Below are 17,500 nucleotides of genomic sequence, written 5' to 3'. Positions count from 1 at the left end.
TTAACATATTTTCACGTGCGATTTATTTATTTTTATATTAATCGCCATCACCAAAGGATTTGATTCAAAATAGGCGATTTTTTTTTTTTTTTTTAATGTGCGCCCTCACCTCCCAGAAATATGTGATCGACAGGATGAAACGATGCAGCGTGTTAGAGCCGCTGTAATATTCGAGTCTGTACATTGGACGGACCCTGGAGCATTGTTTCCTCTTGTCGATCACATTTTGGAGGTTAATTGCAATATCCTTTAAGACTTTCAGTACCAGAACAATTTTTTTTTTTTACTGTGCGCGTTTCGAAAGCACTCATTCCTAACCACACACACACACACACACACACACACACACACACACTCAATCACCACATTACCCACACTCCTACACAAACTCAGATCTCAATAATGCCTGCAATCACAAGTCAATCAGCCTTTTTACCTTCCCAGAAAACGAGAAACAAGCACTCCAGGTGATGAGGGGGCAGGTTAATCAGGTCGACTCAGGTGTGCCTAATGAGGTATCGAAGAGGTGGGTCAATGCTGACGAGCAGAGCCAAGAGCGGGGATGTTTGAACGGGAGAGGAGAGTGGTAATGACCTCTTACTACCGGGTCAGTCAGTTTACCTGCTTTTCAGTCATTTACCTTAATTCATTGATTATTACCTGAGTCGTGGAATTCTGGGTATACAAGATAGGCCGATGTTTTCTTGGTTATTGTTATTTTTAGTATTCTTTTTCTGCTTTGAGTTTTGAAGTAATCCTACCCCACGCCAACCCAAAGCTTAGATCGGTCAACCTACAGTACACATTTTTACAAGGCTAATACCCGCCCCCTGCCCCACCACCCACTACGATCCCCTTCCATCCTGCCCATCCCTCTACACCCACCCCACTCTTCTGCTTCCCCCACTTCAAAGTTTTATGATATGCTTCCACCTTCACTGACAACTCTCATGCATCGCCCATCATGAAAGGGTGTGGTCAATCCTCCCCGCAAACCACAACTATTCACCACCATCTCCACCCATTCCCTCCACCAATCCCCCCCCCGAACCAACCTGTTGCACACACATACACACACTCATACAAATCGCATCCTAACTGGGTCTAGTCATCTTGCACCGCCCCATGATGGGCAAAACAAATAAAAGTCATGATAGGTAAGTAGGGTAACGATGGTGAGAACAGTGCTGGGCAAGGTACTGACGGGCAAATGTGATGAGAGGTAGGTAGGTGGGTGAAGGGAAAATTAGATGATAGCTGGGGTCACTGATAGGCAACGTAGCTAACAAAGAGGTAAGGTAGTGATGATACTGATGAGCGGAGTGATGAGCAGAGTGGTGACAGGGCAACGTAGGTAAGAGAAAGGTTAGAAAATGGAGATACTGATGAGGTGAGTGATGAGCCAGAGTAGTGATAGTGTTAATGCGGTTTGGTGTAGTGGGTGTGGTGAGTGTAGTGGGTGTGATGGGTGTAGTGGGTGTAGTGGGTGTGAAGGGTGAAGTGGGTGTGATGGCTGTAGTGGGTGTGGTGGGTGTAGTAGGTGTGGTGGGTGTTGTGGGTGTGGTAGGTATAGTGGATGTGGTGGGTGTAGTGGGTGAATTGGGTGTGGTTGGTGTAGTGGGTGTGGTGGGTGTGATGGGTGTAATTGATGTAGTGGGTGTGGTGGGTGTATTCGGTGTGGTGGGTGTAGTGGGTGTAGTGGGTATGATGGGTGTACTGGGTGCAGTGGGTGTGGAGGGTGAAGTGGGTGTGATGGGTGAAGTGGGTGTAGTGGGTGTGGTGGGTGCAATGGGTGTAGTGGGTGTGGTGGGTGTAGTGGGTGTGGTGGGTGTAGTGGGTGTGGTGGGTGTAATGGGTATAGTGGGTGTAGTGGGTGTAGTGGATGTGGTGAGTGTAGTGGGTGTAGTTGGTGTGGTGGGTGTAGTGGATGTGGTGGGTCTGATGGGTGAGGTGGGTGTAGTGGGTGTAGTGGTTGAAGTGGGTGTAGTAGGTGTGGTGGGTGTAGCGAGTGTAGTGAGCGTGATGGGCGCAGTGGGTGTGGTGGGTATAGTGGATGTGGTGGGTGTAGCGGGTGTAGTGGGTGAATTGGGTGTGGTTGGTGTAGTGAAGTGGGTGTAGTGGGTGTGATGGGTGTAGTGGATGTAGTGAGTGTGGTGGGTGTATTCGGTGTAGTAGGTGTGATGGGTGCGGTGGGTGTAGTGGATGTAGTGGGTGTAGTGGGTGTGGTGGGTGTAGTGGGTGTGGTGGGTGTAGTGGGTATGATGGGTGTACTGGGTGTACTGGGTGCAGTGGGTGTGGAGGGTGAAGTGGGTGTGATGGGTGTAGTGGGTGTGGTGGGTGTAGTGGATGTGGTGAGTGTAGTGGGTGTAGTGGGTGTGGTGGGTGTAGTGGATGTGGTGGGTCTGATGGGAGTGGTGGGTGTAGTGGGTGTATTAGGAGTGGTGGGTGTGGTGGGTGTAGTGAGTGTTGTGGGCGTGATGGGCGTAGTGGGTGTGGTGGGTATAGTGAATGTGGTGGGTGTAGTGGGTGTAGTGGGTGAATTGGGTGTGGTTTGTGTAGTGTAGTGGGTGTAGTGGATGTGGTGGGTGTGATGGGTGTGGTGGGTGTAGTGGATGTAGTGGGTGTGGTGGGTGTAGTGGATGTAGTGGGTGTGGTGGGTGTGGTAGGTGTAGTGGGTGTGGTGGGTGTAGTGGGTGCAGTGGGTGTGATGGGTGTGGTGGGTGTAGTGGGTGCAGTGGGTGTGGTGGATGTAGTGGGTGTAGTGGGTGTGGTGGGTGTAGTGGGTGGGTGTAGTGGGTGTAGTAGGTGTGGTGGGAGTAGTGGGTGTACTGGGTGTGATGGGCGAAGTGGGTGTGGTGAGTGTAGTGGATGTGGGGGTGTAGCGGGTGTATTGGGTGTGGTTGGTGCATTGGGTGTGGTTGGTGTAGTGTACTGGGTGTGGTGGGTGTAGTGGGTGTGGTGGGTGTAGTGGGTGTAGTGGGTGTATTGGGTGTTGGTTGGTGTACTGTAGTGGGTGTAGTGGGTGTGGGGGATGTGGTGGGTGTGGTGGGTGTAGTGGGTGTGGTGGGTATAGTGGGTGTAGTGGGTGTGATAGGTGTACTGGATGTGGTGGGTGTGGTGGCTGTAGTGGGTGTAGTTGAAGTGGTTGTATTAGGTGTGGTGGGTGTAGTGGGTGTAGTGGGTGTGATTGGCGTAGTGGGTATAGCGGGTGTGGTGGGTGTAGAGGGTGTAGTGGGTGTGGTGGATGTATTGGGTGTGGTTGGTGTAGTGTAGTGGGTGTAGTGGGTGTAGTGGGTGTTGTGGGAGTAGTGGGTGTACTGGGTTTGATGGGCAAAGTGGGTGTGGTGGGTGTAGCGGGTGTATTGGGTTTGGTGGGTGTATTGGGTGTGGTTGGTGTAGTGTAATGGGTGTGGTGTGTGTAGTGGGTGTGGTGTATGTAGTGGGTGTGTTGGGTGTAGCGGGTGTAGTGGATGTATTGGGTGTTGGTTGGTGTACTGTAGTGGGTGTAGTGGGTGTGGGGGATGTGGTGGGTGTGGTGGGTGTAGTGGGTGTGATAGGTGTACTGGATGTGGTGGGTGTGGTGGGTGTAGTGGGTGTGATAGGTGTACTGGATGTGGTGGGTGTGGTGGGTGTAGTGGGTGTAGTTGTTGAAGAGGGTGTATTAGGTGTGGTGGGTGTAGTAGGTATAGTGGGTGTGATGTGCGTAGTGGGTGTGGTGGGTGTAGCTGGTGTGGTGGGTGTAGAGGGTGTAGTGGGTGTGGTGGGTGTATTGGGTGTGGTTGGAGTAGTGTAGTGGGTGTAGTGGGTGTGGTGGATGTATTGGGTATGGTTGGTGTAGTGGGTGTAGTGGGTGTGATGGGTTTGGTGGGTGTAGTTGGATTTGGTGGGTGTAGTGGGTGTGGTGGGTGTAATGGGTGTGCTGGGTGTAGTGGGTGTCATGGGTGTAGTGGGTGTAGTCGGTGTAGTGGGTGTGGTGGATGTAGAGGGTGTAGTGGATGTAGTGGATGTTGTGAGTGTGGTGCGTGTAGTGGGATGTGGTGGGTGTAGTGAGTGTGGTGGGTGTAGTGGGTGTAGTGGGTGTGATGGGCGTAGATGGTGTGGTGGGTGTAGTGGGTGTGGTGGGTGTAGAGGGTGTAGTAGGTGTGGTGGGTGTATTGGGTGTGGTTGGTGTAGTGTAGTGGGTGTAGTGGGTGTGATGGGTTTGGTAGGTGTAGTGGGATTTGGTGGGTGTGGTTGGTGTAGTAGGTGTGGTGGGTGTAGTGGGTGTAGTAGGTGTGGTGGGAGTCATGGGTGTAGTGGGTGTTTTAGGTATTGTGAGTGTGATGAGCGTAGTGGGTGTGGTGGGAGTACTGGGTGTACTGGGTGTAGTTGCTGTGGTGGGTGTAGAGGGTGTATGGGTGTGGTGGGTGTATTGGGTGTGGTTGGTGTAGGGTTGTGGGAGTTGTGGGTGTAGTGGGTGTAGTGGGTGTGGTGATTGTATTGGGTGCGGTTGGTGTAGTGTAGTGGGTGTGGTGTGTTTGGTGGGTGTAATGGGTGTGGTGGGTGTAGTGGGTGTGGTGGGTATAATGTGTGTAGTGGGTGTGGTGGGTGTAGTGGGTGTTGTGGGTGTAATGGGTGTGGTAGGTGTAGTGGGTGTCATGGGTGTAGTGGGTGTAGTCGATGTAGTGAGTGGTGGGTGTATGGAGTGTAGTGGGTGTTGCGGATGTTGATGGTGTGGTGAGTGTAGTGGGTGTGGTGGGTGTAGTGGGTGTATTAGGTGTGGTGGGAGTCATGGGTGTTGTGGGTGTAGTAAGTGTAGTGAGTGTGATGGGCGTAGTGGGTGTGGTGGGTGTAGTGGGTGTACTGGGTGTAGTTGCTGTGGCGGGTGTAGTGGGTGTGATAGGTGTACTGGATGTGGTGGGTGTGATGGGTGTCGTGGGTGTAGTGGGTGTAGTTGTTGAAGTGGGTGTATTAGGTGTGGTTGTAGTAGGTGTAGTAGGTGTGATGGGCGTAGTGGGTGTGGTGGGTGTAGCGGGTGTGGTGGGTGTAGAGGGTGTAGTGGGTGTGGTGGGTGTATTGGGTGTTGGTGGTGTAGTGTAGTGGGTGTGGTGGGTGTAGAGTGTGTGGTGGATGTATTGGGTGTGGTTGGTGTAGTGGGTGTAGTGGGTGAGATGGGTTTGGTGGGTGTAGTTGGATTTGGTGGGTGTAGTGGGAGTGGTGGGTGTAGTGGTTGTGGTGGGTGTGGTGGGTGTAATGGGTGTGCTGGGTGTAGTGGGTGTCATGGGTGTAGTGGGTGTAGTGGATGTTGTGAGTGTGGTGGGTGTAGTGGGATGTTGTGGGTGTAGTGGGTGTGGTGGGTGTAGTGGGTGTGGTGGGTGTAGTTGGTGTAGTGGGTGTGGTGGGTGTATTGGGTGTGGTTGGTGTAGTGTAGTGGGTGTAGTGGGTGTGGTGGGTTTGGTGGGTGTAGTGGGATTTGGTGGGTGTAGTGGGTGTGGTGGGTGTAGTGGGTGTGGTGGGTGTGGTGGGTGTAGTAGGTGTGGTGGGTGTAGTGGGTGTAGTAAGTGTGGTGGGAGTCATGGGTGTAGTGGGTGTAGTAGGTGTAGTGTGATGAGCGTAGTGGGTGTGCTGGGTGTACTGGGTGTAGTTGCTGTGGTGGGTGTAGCGGGTGTATGGGTGTGGTGAGTGTATTGGGTGTGGTTCGTGTAGGGTTGTGGGAGTTGTGGATGTAGTGGGTGTAGTGGGTGTGGTGATTGTATTGGGTGTGGTTGGTGTAGTGTAGTGGGTGTGGTGTGTTTGGTGGGTGTAATGGGTGTGGTGGGTGTAGTGGGTGTGGTGGGTGTAGTGTGTGTTGTGGGTGTGGTGGGTGTAGTGGGTGTTGTGGGTGTAATGGGTATGGTGGGTGTAGTGGGGTTCATGGGTGTAGTGGGTGTAGTCGGTGTAGTGGGAGTGGTAGGTGTATGGGGTGTAGTGGGTGTTGCGGATGTGGATGGTGTGGTGAGTGTAGTGGGTGTGGTGGGTGTAGTGGTTGTAGTAGGTGTGGTGGGAGTCATGGGTGTTGTGCGTGAAGTAAGTGTAGTGAGTGTGATGGGTGTAGTGGGTGTGGTGGGTGTAGTGGGTGTACTGGGTGTAGTTGCTGTGGCGGATGTAGTGGGTGTAATGGGTGTGGTGGGTGTATTGGGTGTGGTTGATGTAATGTTGTGAGTGTTGTGGGTGTAGTGGGGGTGGTGGGCGTGGTGGGTGCAGTGGGTGTAGTGGGTGTCGTGGGTGTAGTGGATGTGGTGGGTGTAGTGGGTGTGGTGGGTGTGGAAAGTGGTGTGAGTACTGGGTGAAGTGGGTGTGGTGGGTGTAGTGAGTGGACTTGGTGTAGTGGGTGTAGTGGGTGTGGTGGTTGTGGTGGGTGTAGTTGGTGTGGTTGGTGTGGCGGGTGTAGTGGGTGTGGCGGGTGTAGTGGGTGTGGTGGGTGTAGTGGGAGTCATGGGTGTTGTGGGTGAAGTAAGTGTAGTGAGTGTGATGGGTGTAGTGAGTGTGGTGGGTGTAGTGGGTGTACTGGGTGTAGTTGCTGTGGCGGATGTAGCGGGTGTAATGGGTGTGGTGGGTGTATTGGGTGTGGTTGATGTAATGTTGTGAGTGTTGTGGGTGTAGTGGGGGTGGTGGGCGTGGTGGGTGCAGTGGGTGTGGTGGGTGTAGTGGGTGTGGTGGGTGTAGTGGATGTGGTGGGTGTGGTGGGTGTGGAAAGTGGTGTGAGTACTGGGTGAAGTGGGTGTGGTGGGTGTAGTGAGTGGACTTGGTGTAGTGGGTGTAGTGGGTGTGGTGGTTGTGGTGGGTGTAGTTGGTGTGGTTGGTGTGGCGGGTGTAGTGGGTGTGGCGGGTTTAGTGGGTGTGGTGGGTGTAGTGGGTGTGGTAGGTGTAGTGAGTGTGGTGGGTGTGGTGAGTGTAATGGGTGTAGTGGGTGTGGTGGGTGTAGTGGGTGTGGTGGGTGTGGTGGGTGCAGTGGGTGTTTTGGGTGTAGTGTGTGTAGTGGGTGTGGTGGGTGTAGTGGGTGTGGTAGGTGTAGTGGGAGTAGTGGGTGTAGTGGGATTGGTGGGTGTAGTGGGTGTGGTGGGTGTGGTGGGTGTAGTGGGTGTGGTGGGTATACTGTAGTGGGTGTGGTGGTTATAGTGAGTGTGGTGGGTGTAGTGGGTGCGGTGGGAGTAGTGGGTGTAGTGGGTGAGGTGGGTGTATTTGGTGTGGTTGGTGTAGTGTAGTGGGTGTTGTGGGTGTAGAGGGTGTGTTGGGTGTAGTGGGAGTAGTGGGTGTGGTGGGTGTAGTGAGTGTGGTGGGTGTAGTGGGTGCACTGGGTGTAGTGGGTGTGGTGGTTGTGGTGGGTGTATTTGGTGGTGGTGGGTGTGGTGGGTTAGTGGGTGTGGTGGGTGTAGTGGGTGTGGTGGGTGTGGTTGGTGTGGTGAGCGTAGTGGGTGTGGTGGGTGTGGCGGGTGTGGCGGGTGTGGCGGGTGTAGTGGGTGTTGTGGTTGTGGTGGGTGTACTTGGTGTGGTGGGTGTAGTGGGTGTATTGGATGTTGTGGGTGTAGTGGGTGTAGTGGGTGTGGTGGCTTAGTGGGTGTGGTGGGTGTGGTGGGGTGTAGTGGGTGTGGTGGGGTGTAGAGGATGTGGTGGATGCAGTCGGTGTAGTGGGGGGTTAACAATCGACTAGTATTATGTAACCAGAGCGGCAAAATGAGAGGATCAGTTTTGAAGTATGTGGCTGGATTTTCGCTTCACTTGTGACAGAGTGCCAATGGTAATGACACACACACACACACACACACACACACACACACACACACACACCACTCTGCATCCACTTACACTACCATGATGGAAACGCAGTAAGTGCTACTCTTTCCATACCCTGGCGTAGGATGGAACAGAACACTAGACTTCTTCCTACCATGAGAGGATCAAAATAAAACAAAATAGACGTCAAAGAGGCTAAACAAAAATAAAAGTAATTATAACAAGACATGGATTCAGAATGAGTTATTAATAGATTACAGAAGTAGTTTGTAAATGCTGTGAGATGGAATGGAGAAAGAGATAGAATGTACTTTGGTCTGTGTGTGTGTGTGTGTGTGTGTGAGAGAGAGAGAGAGAGAGAGAGAGAGAGAGAGAGTACAGAACCATCAGTCTAACTCTTACCTATTATTTCTATTTAAAAAAAAAAAAAATCACCACCTCTTGACACAGTCACAACCATTCCTTATATCCAAGTTACTTTACTGCATTCCTGTCAATAAAAGAAAAAAATGTGAAAAATGTAACAGAAAAAAATTCTAAAACAGAATGGATTTTTATGGGATATGAAAATGTCAAAAAGAAAAAAAATAGTAAATAAAATACTACGAAGAAGAAGAAGAAGAAGAACAAACATGTCAGGGAGATGAAGGAGGGAAGCCGCAGGAAGGGAGGATAAAGAGGGAGGAAGTGAAGACGCTACAGGAAGGAAGGAGGGAAGGATGGAAGGGAGCAAGAAACGAGGAGGAAGGAAGGAAAGTAACAAGAAATAGCAGGGAGGGAGGGAAGGAGGGAGGAAGGAAGCGACAGGGGAGAATGAAAGAAGGAAGTGAGAAACGGGGAGGATAGAAGGAAAGAAGGGAGGAAGCAACAGAAAGAAAGGGAAGAGCGAGGAAATAAAATGTAGAATGAGAAGAGAAAAAAAGGAAGGGAGGAAGTAACAGGGAGGAAAAAACAGACTGGAAGAGGAGGGGAGCAACAGAGAGGAAGGCATGGAACAGTAATACCCGTGTTTGTTAGATCTGGGATGAAAAAAAAAAAAAAAGTGTTCTCGTCCCGCTGGTTTGATTCTATTTTTATGTTGACGGTTGACACAGATGCAGTAAGAGAGAGAGAGAGAGAGAGAGAGAGAGAGAGAGAGAGAGAGAGAATGCTAACTACTTTCCAAATTACGTTTCGACACCTGGAAAGTTGAAACTGATGATGCGCTAACTTAACACTGGATTCCTAGCGCTAAACATTTATTATAATCAGACGTTTATCGCTAAAAATTTATTACAACCAGACTTTTATCGCTAAACATTAATTACAGTCAGACTTTTATAGCTAAACATTTATTACAGTCAGACTTTTATCGCTAAACATTAATTACAGTCAGACTTTTATCGCTAAACATTTATTACAGTCAGACTTTTATCGCTAAACATTTATTACAGTCAGACTTTTATCGCTAAACATTTATTACAGTCAGACTTTTATCGCTAAACATTTATTACAGTCAGACTTTTATCGCTAAACATTTACTTCAATCAGACTTTTATCGCTAAACATTTACTTCAATCAGACTTTTATCGCTAAACATTTACTCCAGTCAGACTTTTATCGCTAAACATTAATTCCAATCAGACTTTTATCGCTAAGCATTAATTCCAATCGGAGTTTTATCGCTAAACATTAATTCCAATCACACTTTTCGCTAAACATTAATTCCAATCACACTTATCGCTAAACATTTATTTCAGAGTTTTATCTTATACCAAAATTCTCACATTAAAACAGTGTATGACTATTTTCAGTCTCTGTCATTATGTCACACTACGCGGTACCGTACATACTTTTTTTTTTTTTTTACGTGGCAGATATTCAAAATTTGGAAAGTCTTAAAATGCTGATTCTCTCATACATACATTTCACGGAAGTTTTTAAGGCAAAAAAAATAAAAAGTAAAATTCTTCCTTCTAGAGATAGTGAGCGAATTAGAGAAAAATATGAAATGCAGAAACTAAGATTTCACACACACACACACACACACACACACACACACACACACACACACACACACACACACACACACACACACTCGTACTATCATCAGGTGCATAGTTTTTTTTGTTTTTACCCAATTTCTTTTTCCTTCCTTTGTTTCATCTTGGAAAAAAAATAAAATAAGCCTGTACTTCAGTCATTCATGAGCCAAATTTGAGGACAAAGTGAAAAACGAAATGTTTAAACATGCAGACTTACCTGACCACTATCATGATAAAATTAATGGCAATATTAATATCACATAATTAAACCCTATTCTCAGGTAAATAAATGATGTGGGTGACAGAACTACACTCCGTCCACTTTACCTTGACCCAAAATTGCCCTCTTCTCATCTTTAAATCTGAGATGAAGCAGGAATACGGTGCTAGTCACGAAGAAGTGAATGGAAAAGATGCAGAGCCGCAATATTGTCTTATTCTGCCACGAAGATATGGGAAATTTGATGCAACAGGACGAAAAGCTGGGCCAAGTTAAGAGGGACGAAGTGGCAATCAAGAGGCACCTTATTGTTGTTTCTTCTTTTCTTCTTCTTCGTCTTTCTCTTCTTCTTGTTCTACTTCCTCCTCCTCCTCCCCTTCTTCTTCTTCTCAAGACACGTTCTGGCAGTGGTGGTTACTGAAAAAGAGCAAGATGAGTGAGAATAAAATTGACGTTTTTTAATCTCGAAGGCTCAGTTGTAGCAATATGTTAGCAATGGAATATGATGCTAGTCACGAAGATGTGTTATGGAGAGGATGCAGAGCTGTAGTAATGGATTATTCTGCGATCCGGCTAGGTGATATAAGGATGCAAAATGGCGAGAATGTTAGCCATGATATTGTAGAATAAAATATATAGATAAACTGAGCTTGAGAAATAAGAAATGAATTTTAAAAATCTGAATGCATGAATGAGTGAGTGAATAAATGAATGAGCATGCAAAAGTCTGGTTGTGAGTGAGTGAGAGAAAAAAAAATATTGAAAACAAAAAGCGACTGAGCGAGGGGTGAATGCAAAACAACTGTCTTGAAAAATGGAAGAGAGAGAGAGAGAGAGAGGGGGGGAGAGAGAGAGAGCAAAAAAACAAACGAGAAATAAATCACAGCCTAAAGCAAGAAGTACAAAAACAGAAAAGAAACACACACACACACACACACACACACACACACACACACACACACACTTGCTTAGCAAAACTATAGTTTCCGAATATCAGGTAGGTCGAAAGGTAGAGGAATATTATCACTACACACACACACACACACACACACACACTCACCAGAGAACTGTGGCTTGAAAGAAAAAAAAAAAAAAAAGGTGACGCAATAACCAGTCAGGCGAAAAGTTAGATGGTGAAAAGTCTTAAAATAAAAAAAAGTTGATGGCGCGAGAGGAAAGCATAGAGAGATGAATAAAAAGTTGAAATGACAAAACATTCCGAGGTATAGAGAGAGAGAGAGAGAGAGAGAGAGAATACGAAACAAACAAAATCTGGAAAAGCAGCGCAAAGGGTTGAAAAATATAAAAACATTTACAGAACGAAGTGACATAATTTTCTTTTTTCTCTCACTGATTTTAGTGTTAATTTTTATCATGTTTTTCCCACCACGAAAAATGCAAATTGGTGAATGGGTTAATGGGAGACATTTATTCTGTCTAATTTGATAAGTGATGGGAGTAGGGATAAAATAAACGTTTCTTCGTGAAAGGGTTAATGGGGTAACATCGAATCCCCCCAAACGTTTATTAGTGAAGAGGTTAATGGGGTAATATCTAATCCCTTCAAACGTTTATTAATGAAGGTATTAATGGGGTAATATCTAATCCCTACAAACGTTTATTCTATCTATCTATCTATAGCCCGACGCCCTAATCCCGCAAAGGGTGGCCGCAGACAAAACGCCTCCAAGTCACTCTGTCACCCACCATTTGACTCCCCTCCCCCCAACTCACCCCCCCTCCCTCATATACCTCTCAACGTTTATTAATGAAGGAATTAATGGGGTAATATCTAATCCTTACAAACGTTTATTAATGAAGGTATTAATGGGGTAATATCTAATTCCTACAAACATTTATTAATGAAGGGGTTAATGGGGGTAATATCTAGTCCCCACAAACTTTTTTTTTAATAAAGGGGCTAATGAAGTTATTATCCAATCCCTACACGCGTTACTAATGAAGAGATTAATAGGGGATAACATCTAATCCCTCAAAATCGTCTCAGCTAATCCCAATCACTCAGAGCAGGTTTGTTTAACAGGGGATGCACTGCGTCTCAAAACTGCGTCCATAAATTCTCCCTTAAACGCAATAATCTTTTCCATCTTCCTGACATAAGCTCGGATCACACTGCTTAGACAAATACTGAATGTTGTCTATTCTTTGGTAAGCGAAAACAAGTCTCTTTGAACTCTATTTTCCGCTAAGACTAAGAGGAAGAGGGAGGTCAAGGATGAGATGGAGGGATGGAGTGGAGAGGTATATGAAAAATGGGTGTGTGAGCTGGGAGCAGGGCAGTGAAATGGCAGGGGACAGGGCGACATGGAGGCTATTTGTTTGTGGCCACCCATTACGGGATTAAGGCGTCTGGCAATAGATAGATAGATAGACTAAGAAATTCACGAGTTATAATAAATTCAGACATCAAGTTTGAAATGGGTCATGAAGGATGGGATACGCTTGGTCTGCCGGTGCACAAGATGAAACTGGTTAAATAATTGTGATCTGGAGGTAATAGGAAATCAAATAGGTAAATGAGAGGTATATATAAAAATTATCGCGTTGAAAAAAGAAAAAATAGTATGGAGAGCGCAAGAGTTTATAAAGTAGTGATATGCACCAGATTCAAGGCACACATACACACACACACATTCTCTCTCTCTCTCTCTCTCTCTCTCTCTCTCTCTCTCTCTCTCTCTCTCTCTCTCTCTCTCTCTCAAATAAACGAAAGAATAAGAAAAATTAATATCAAACTTTGCCCTTCATTAGCCTACGCCATGTGTGCTCTGGTCCTCTCTCTCTCTCTCTCTCTCCCTTTTTTACCAGGAAAATTGCGACATACGGAGAGGCTTGTTTTTTTCATGACATTCGCCTGTTTTCTCTGCATGTTCAATTATGTTTTTTTTTTTCTTTATATATCGTTAATGGTTTTTTTGGGGGGAGAAATAAACTGAAATTTTTTTTTGAGCCCGTGAAAAAATATGAATAAAGTCAACCCCTTCCATCCGACGACGTATTTCTCGATTTTATTCTTGCTCCATGCAGACGAATTTTTTTTAAAGATGTCGATAGGCCATTTTTTTAGAGGGTCTGAAAAAGTCTGATACTTTTCCTTAAGCCAACCCCCCCAAAAAAAAAAAAAAAAAATTGTCATGGAACTGAAAGGGTTAATCTTAGCTCTCTCTCTCTCTCTCTCTCTCTCTCTCTCTCTCTCTCTCTCTCTCTCTCTCTCTCTCTCTCTCTCTCTCTCTCTCTCTCTCTCAAGCAGTAAAATTACCTCCTCTTGCTTTCAGTACAACCTCTTACTGACACCATCCCTTTAAAAACATCAGACATCGGGACTTTTCACTCCAGTCGATACATCTTACCCAATTTTATGCACGACTCTCTCTCTCTCTCTCTCTCTCTCTCTCTCTCTCTCTCTCTCTCTCTCTCTCTCCGGAATTAATCTGCTTCTTCACTCTTATTCTTTCTCGCCTAGTCTGCCTTCTCTCTCCTTTAACAGAACCTCTGGAGGAAGCATGGATGAAATATAATTGAATTAATTGAATAAATGAGCTTAACGCGTGTCATTTAGCGATTCATCCTACCTCAGTTACTCATTATTAAGTAAGTGGAAATTATCGTACTTTGGAAGCTAATGTCCTGTAGCTCAGTGACACACACAAAAAATAAATACATGTTACAGCTCTGCATCCTTACCACTGCACTTCTTCGTGACTACCATCGTATTCTAGTGCTAGTTGAAGTGACCGAAGGATAACTGATTTAATCCGATCTACTCGTTACATGACTGGCTTTTTGTTAACCTGTATTTCCTATGTATTCATCTCTCTCTCTCTCTCTCTCTCTCTCTCTCCAGCTCCTCTTTTACCTCCCCATTCATCCCTCCCTCCCTCCCTTCTCTAGATTAAGTAGTTTCGTCTCTTTTACCGTTTCGGCTCCCCCCTCTAAACACCACCTTGTCCCTCTCCCTTCCATCACCCCTCCTCCCTCCCTCCCACTCCCTCCCTCCCTCCCTCTTTTACCATCCCTCCCCCCTCTCCCCTCTCCTCTCACCTCTTAATTCATTTAGGTAAATTAGATTTGTGATCGAAGTCCACGAGGAGGAGGAGGAGGAGGAGGAGGAGAAGGAGAGAAAAATGGATGAATGGGATAAAAATGAACGGAAGCGAGGAGAAGAGGAAAGAATGAATGAGATGAGGAAAATACACACACACACACACACACACACACACACACACACACACACACACACACACACACACACACACACACACACAAAGTCACTTCATAGATACAGACAAGGAATACAACACACAGACAGCCATACAGACACAGACAGGAGAGGGCTATGTAAAGTTGAGGGGCATAAAAAGCAAACGTGAAGGGGGAAACTTTATAAATATGCAAGAAGAGAAGGTGGAAGAGAGAGAGAGAGAGAGAGAGAGAGAGAGAGGATCATCGTTTTTAAGGTATTAACAGGAAGCAGACACGTATTAATTTACTGGAGATGGAAATGAGTTCTTTTTCTGGGGCCAGACTGAGTACCCTGGGATGGAAGGTGGGAACTGGGTTTTATCTGATTTATTTCTTTATTCACATGGCAATTTATTGATCTCCCTTCCCTCCTTCGCTCTCTCTCTCTCTCTCTCTCTCTCTCTCCTGTTCTTCTCCCTCATCCTCCCTCTCAGCCACCCTACCACCCTCCTATCACCCCTCTCACCCTCCCCTCACCTCTCTCTCTCTCTCTCTCTCTCTCTCTCTCCCCTTTCCCACTCTTTCTTCCTATTTCCTTCGTGCTATTTCAAATTCATCAGCAGGGTAGATCAAGGAGCATAATTAATTACTGTTTGTCTTCAAGTATCAAATATTTAGTCTTCCAAACCCTCGAAGATTTTGTAGCCATCTTCTTTTTTCTTCTTTTTCTTCTCTGTTCTTCTTCTTCATCATCATCAATCATCTTCATTATCATCTTCATCTCCTTCTTCTTCACCTTCTTTTTTCCACATCCTCTTCATCTCTTCTCTGTCTGCTTATCATCAACACAGTCTTCATCTTCATCATCATCATCATCATCATCACCATCATCATTTTTTTAACATATTTATCATCATCTTTTGCTCCTCCTCCTCCTTCTTCTTATCTTTTTCTTCTTATCATCATCATCATCATCATCACATTACATCTCTTTCCCAATTACATAAGATGTCAGGGATACAGAAACATGTCAATACGAAATTATAAGAACTATGGACAGCCCCCAGTACTGAGTCACATCCATACACTCAACACTAAAGCATTCATGTTGAAAATATCGGTGTAAAATCAGCAGACTTACAAGAATCGCGATGGCCAACCCCTATTTTTATTTCCTTTTTACGAGAACATAATTTTTACTTAGGAGCAACCCTGTCTGTCAGTCACTCACCAAGGAGTTTTGGAAACGGGCAGTTGGTGCTCACGTCTATAGCTCTTAGTTCCTCACCTTTTCCAGCCCATTCTTAGCCCACTGGTCTGCACCCCCCACCACCACTTAGTCTTGTCCTCAGCCCTATCAGCTTTTTATTCAGCCCCCCCCCCCCGTCGTATCTCCTAGCACTTTATGGCCCTTAGTCTCCTAGGCCTCACAGCCTTTTTTAAGCCTTTACTCTGCCCTCCTAGGCTCTTACCCAGCCCTTTATTCGCCCCTGCCAGCCTTTGCTTCACGCCCTCTCCACCTTATTAACTCTGGCTACTTCTAAAGCCTACATCTTTGCTTAATTTCTGCCCCTTTGGGATTCACTGCACCCATTTCCCTCTCCTTCTCCCCCCCCCCTCTCTCTCTCTCTCACTTTACTAAGAAGGGGAGTAAACAGGGGAGAGGGGAAGTACCTAGCACTTGCCTATAAAATATTTACTCTCCCTCTTGACTCGATCCATTTCCTCCTGTCTGTCCTTCCCTTCCTTTTTCCCTTCCTCTTCCTTTTTTCTTCCTCATCTCTTACCTCTTTCATCCTTATTTCATTCACATTTTATTTATTTTCCCTCATTTCTTCCGTAACTAATTCCTCATTCATCATCTTTTCATTTTCTACTTTTCCTCCTCTCTCTCTCTCTCTCTCTCTCTCTCTCTCTCTCTCTCTCTCTCATCTTTATTTCATCTTCACATTTCTTCATTTTTTTTCTTCTATCTTCCATATCTAGTTCCTATTCATCACCATTTCCTTTATTTCTTACTGTTACCAACTGACATCCTTTCCCTTCCCCTGCCTCATCCTCTCCTCTCATTCATTACTATTTTATACCCACGTTCGGAAAGCGAGAGCGGGTGTTAGGGGTGGTGTGTGTGTGTGTGTGTGTGTGTGTGTGTGTGTGTGTGTGTGTGTGTGTGTGAACAAAATAACGTAATAGTTTTAAGAACAATCGGTCAAAAGTCAAGGCCACTGGACTAGCATAAAATTTTAATCAGGCAAAATACACTCAATCAATTTTCATCCAATTCAGACCAAACTTGGGGGAAGGGTTGAGGGTAAGACAATAATGAAGTGAATCCATCAGATGTCAAGGTCACAGGAAAGTGCTGCAAAAAGAGAGAGAGAGAGAGAGAGAGAGAGAGAGAGAGAGTAAAATAGATACCCTTATAAGCTTGATAAAATCGTCCGGTAAAAAAAAAAAAAACGTAAAAAGATCCTCCTCTAACCTTCATAAAATCATCTTGTGTTTAATCAGTAAAAATGATGCCCTTGTAGGCTTGAATAAATCGTCTGATCCAAAAATAGTGTACTTGAATTGCGATAGTTGAACTTTATTTTGTTTGACAGGAAGAACCCAGGTTAAAATTGACGTGTATATTCTCTTCGTCCTTCATTATTATTATTATTATTATTATTATTATTATTATTAAGTCTCAGGCACGTATAACTTCATTCTAGTCTAATAATACTGTCTAGAATTACGTAGAAATGAACACAAGAGTTATACTGACCGAGAGAAGGTTACCACTGAGGAAACATACGGGATTATATAAAAAAAGAAACTCTCTCTCTCTCTCTCTCTCTCTCTCTCTCTCTCTCTCTCTCTCTCTCTCTCTCTCTCTCAGTTCTTCGTTGGTCTTGTCGAAACTGAACCAGGTGTAAACGGCGCTGTAAATTTATCTTTTCTCTTCGTCCACTCTTTTTACAGGATTAGTTTCCTTCACGCCACACACACACACACACACACACACACACACACACACACTCACACGCAAACAAACAGGAACAAACAGCGCTTGTAAGACCACAGCTGCTTTTAAAACCTCGGCCACAAATACATGAGAACACACTCTCTCTCTCTCTCTCTCTCTCTCTCTTTCACACACACACACACACACACACACACACACACACACACACACACACACACACACACACACACACAAAACCTGTCACACCCCACTTAGCACCCGTTTTACAGAGTGACACGGCTTCCTCTGCGTAATTCTCCTGAGGTCTCTCTCTCTCTCTCTCTCTCTCTCTCT

This window comes from Coenobita brevimanus, chromosome 5, assembly GCF_032717465.1.
Source record: "Coenobita brevimanus isolate Jiangsu-jjx chromosome 5, ASM3271746v2, whole genome shotgun sequence".
In the NCBI taxonomy this organism is placed as follows: Eukaryota; Metazoa; Arthropoda; class Malacostraca; order Decapoda; family Coenobitidae; genus Coenobita; species Coenobita brevimanus.
This window is presented reverse-complemented; position numbering follows the sequence as displayed.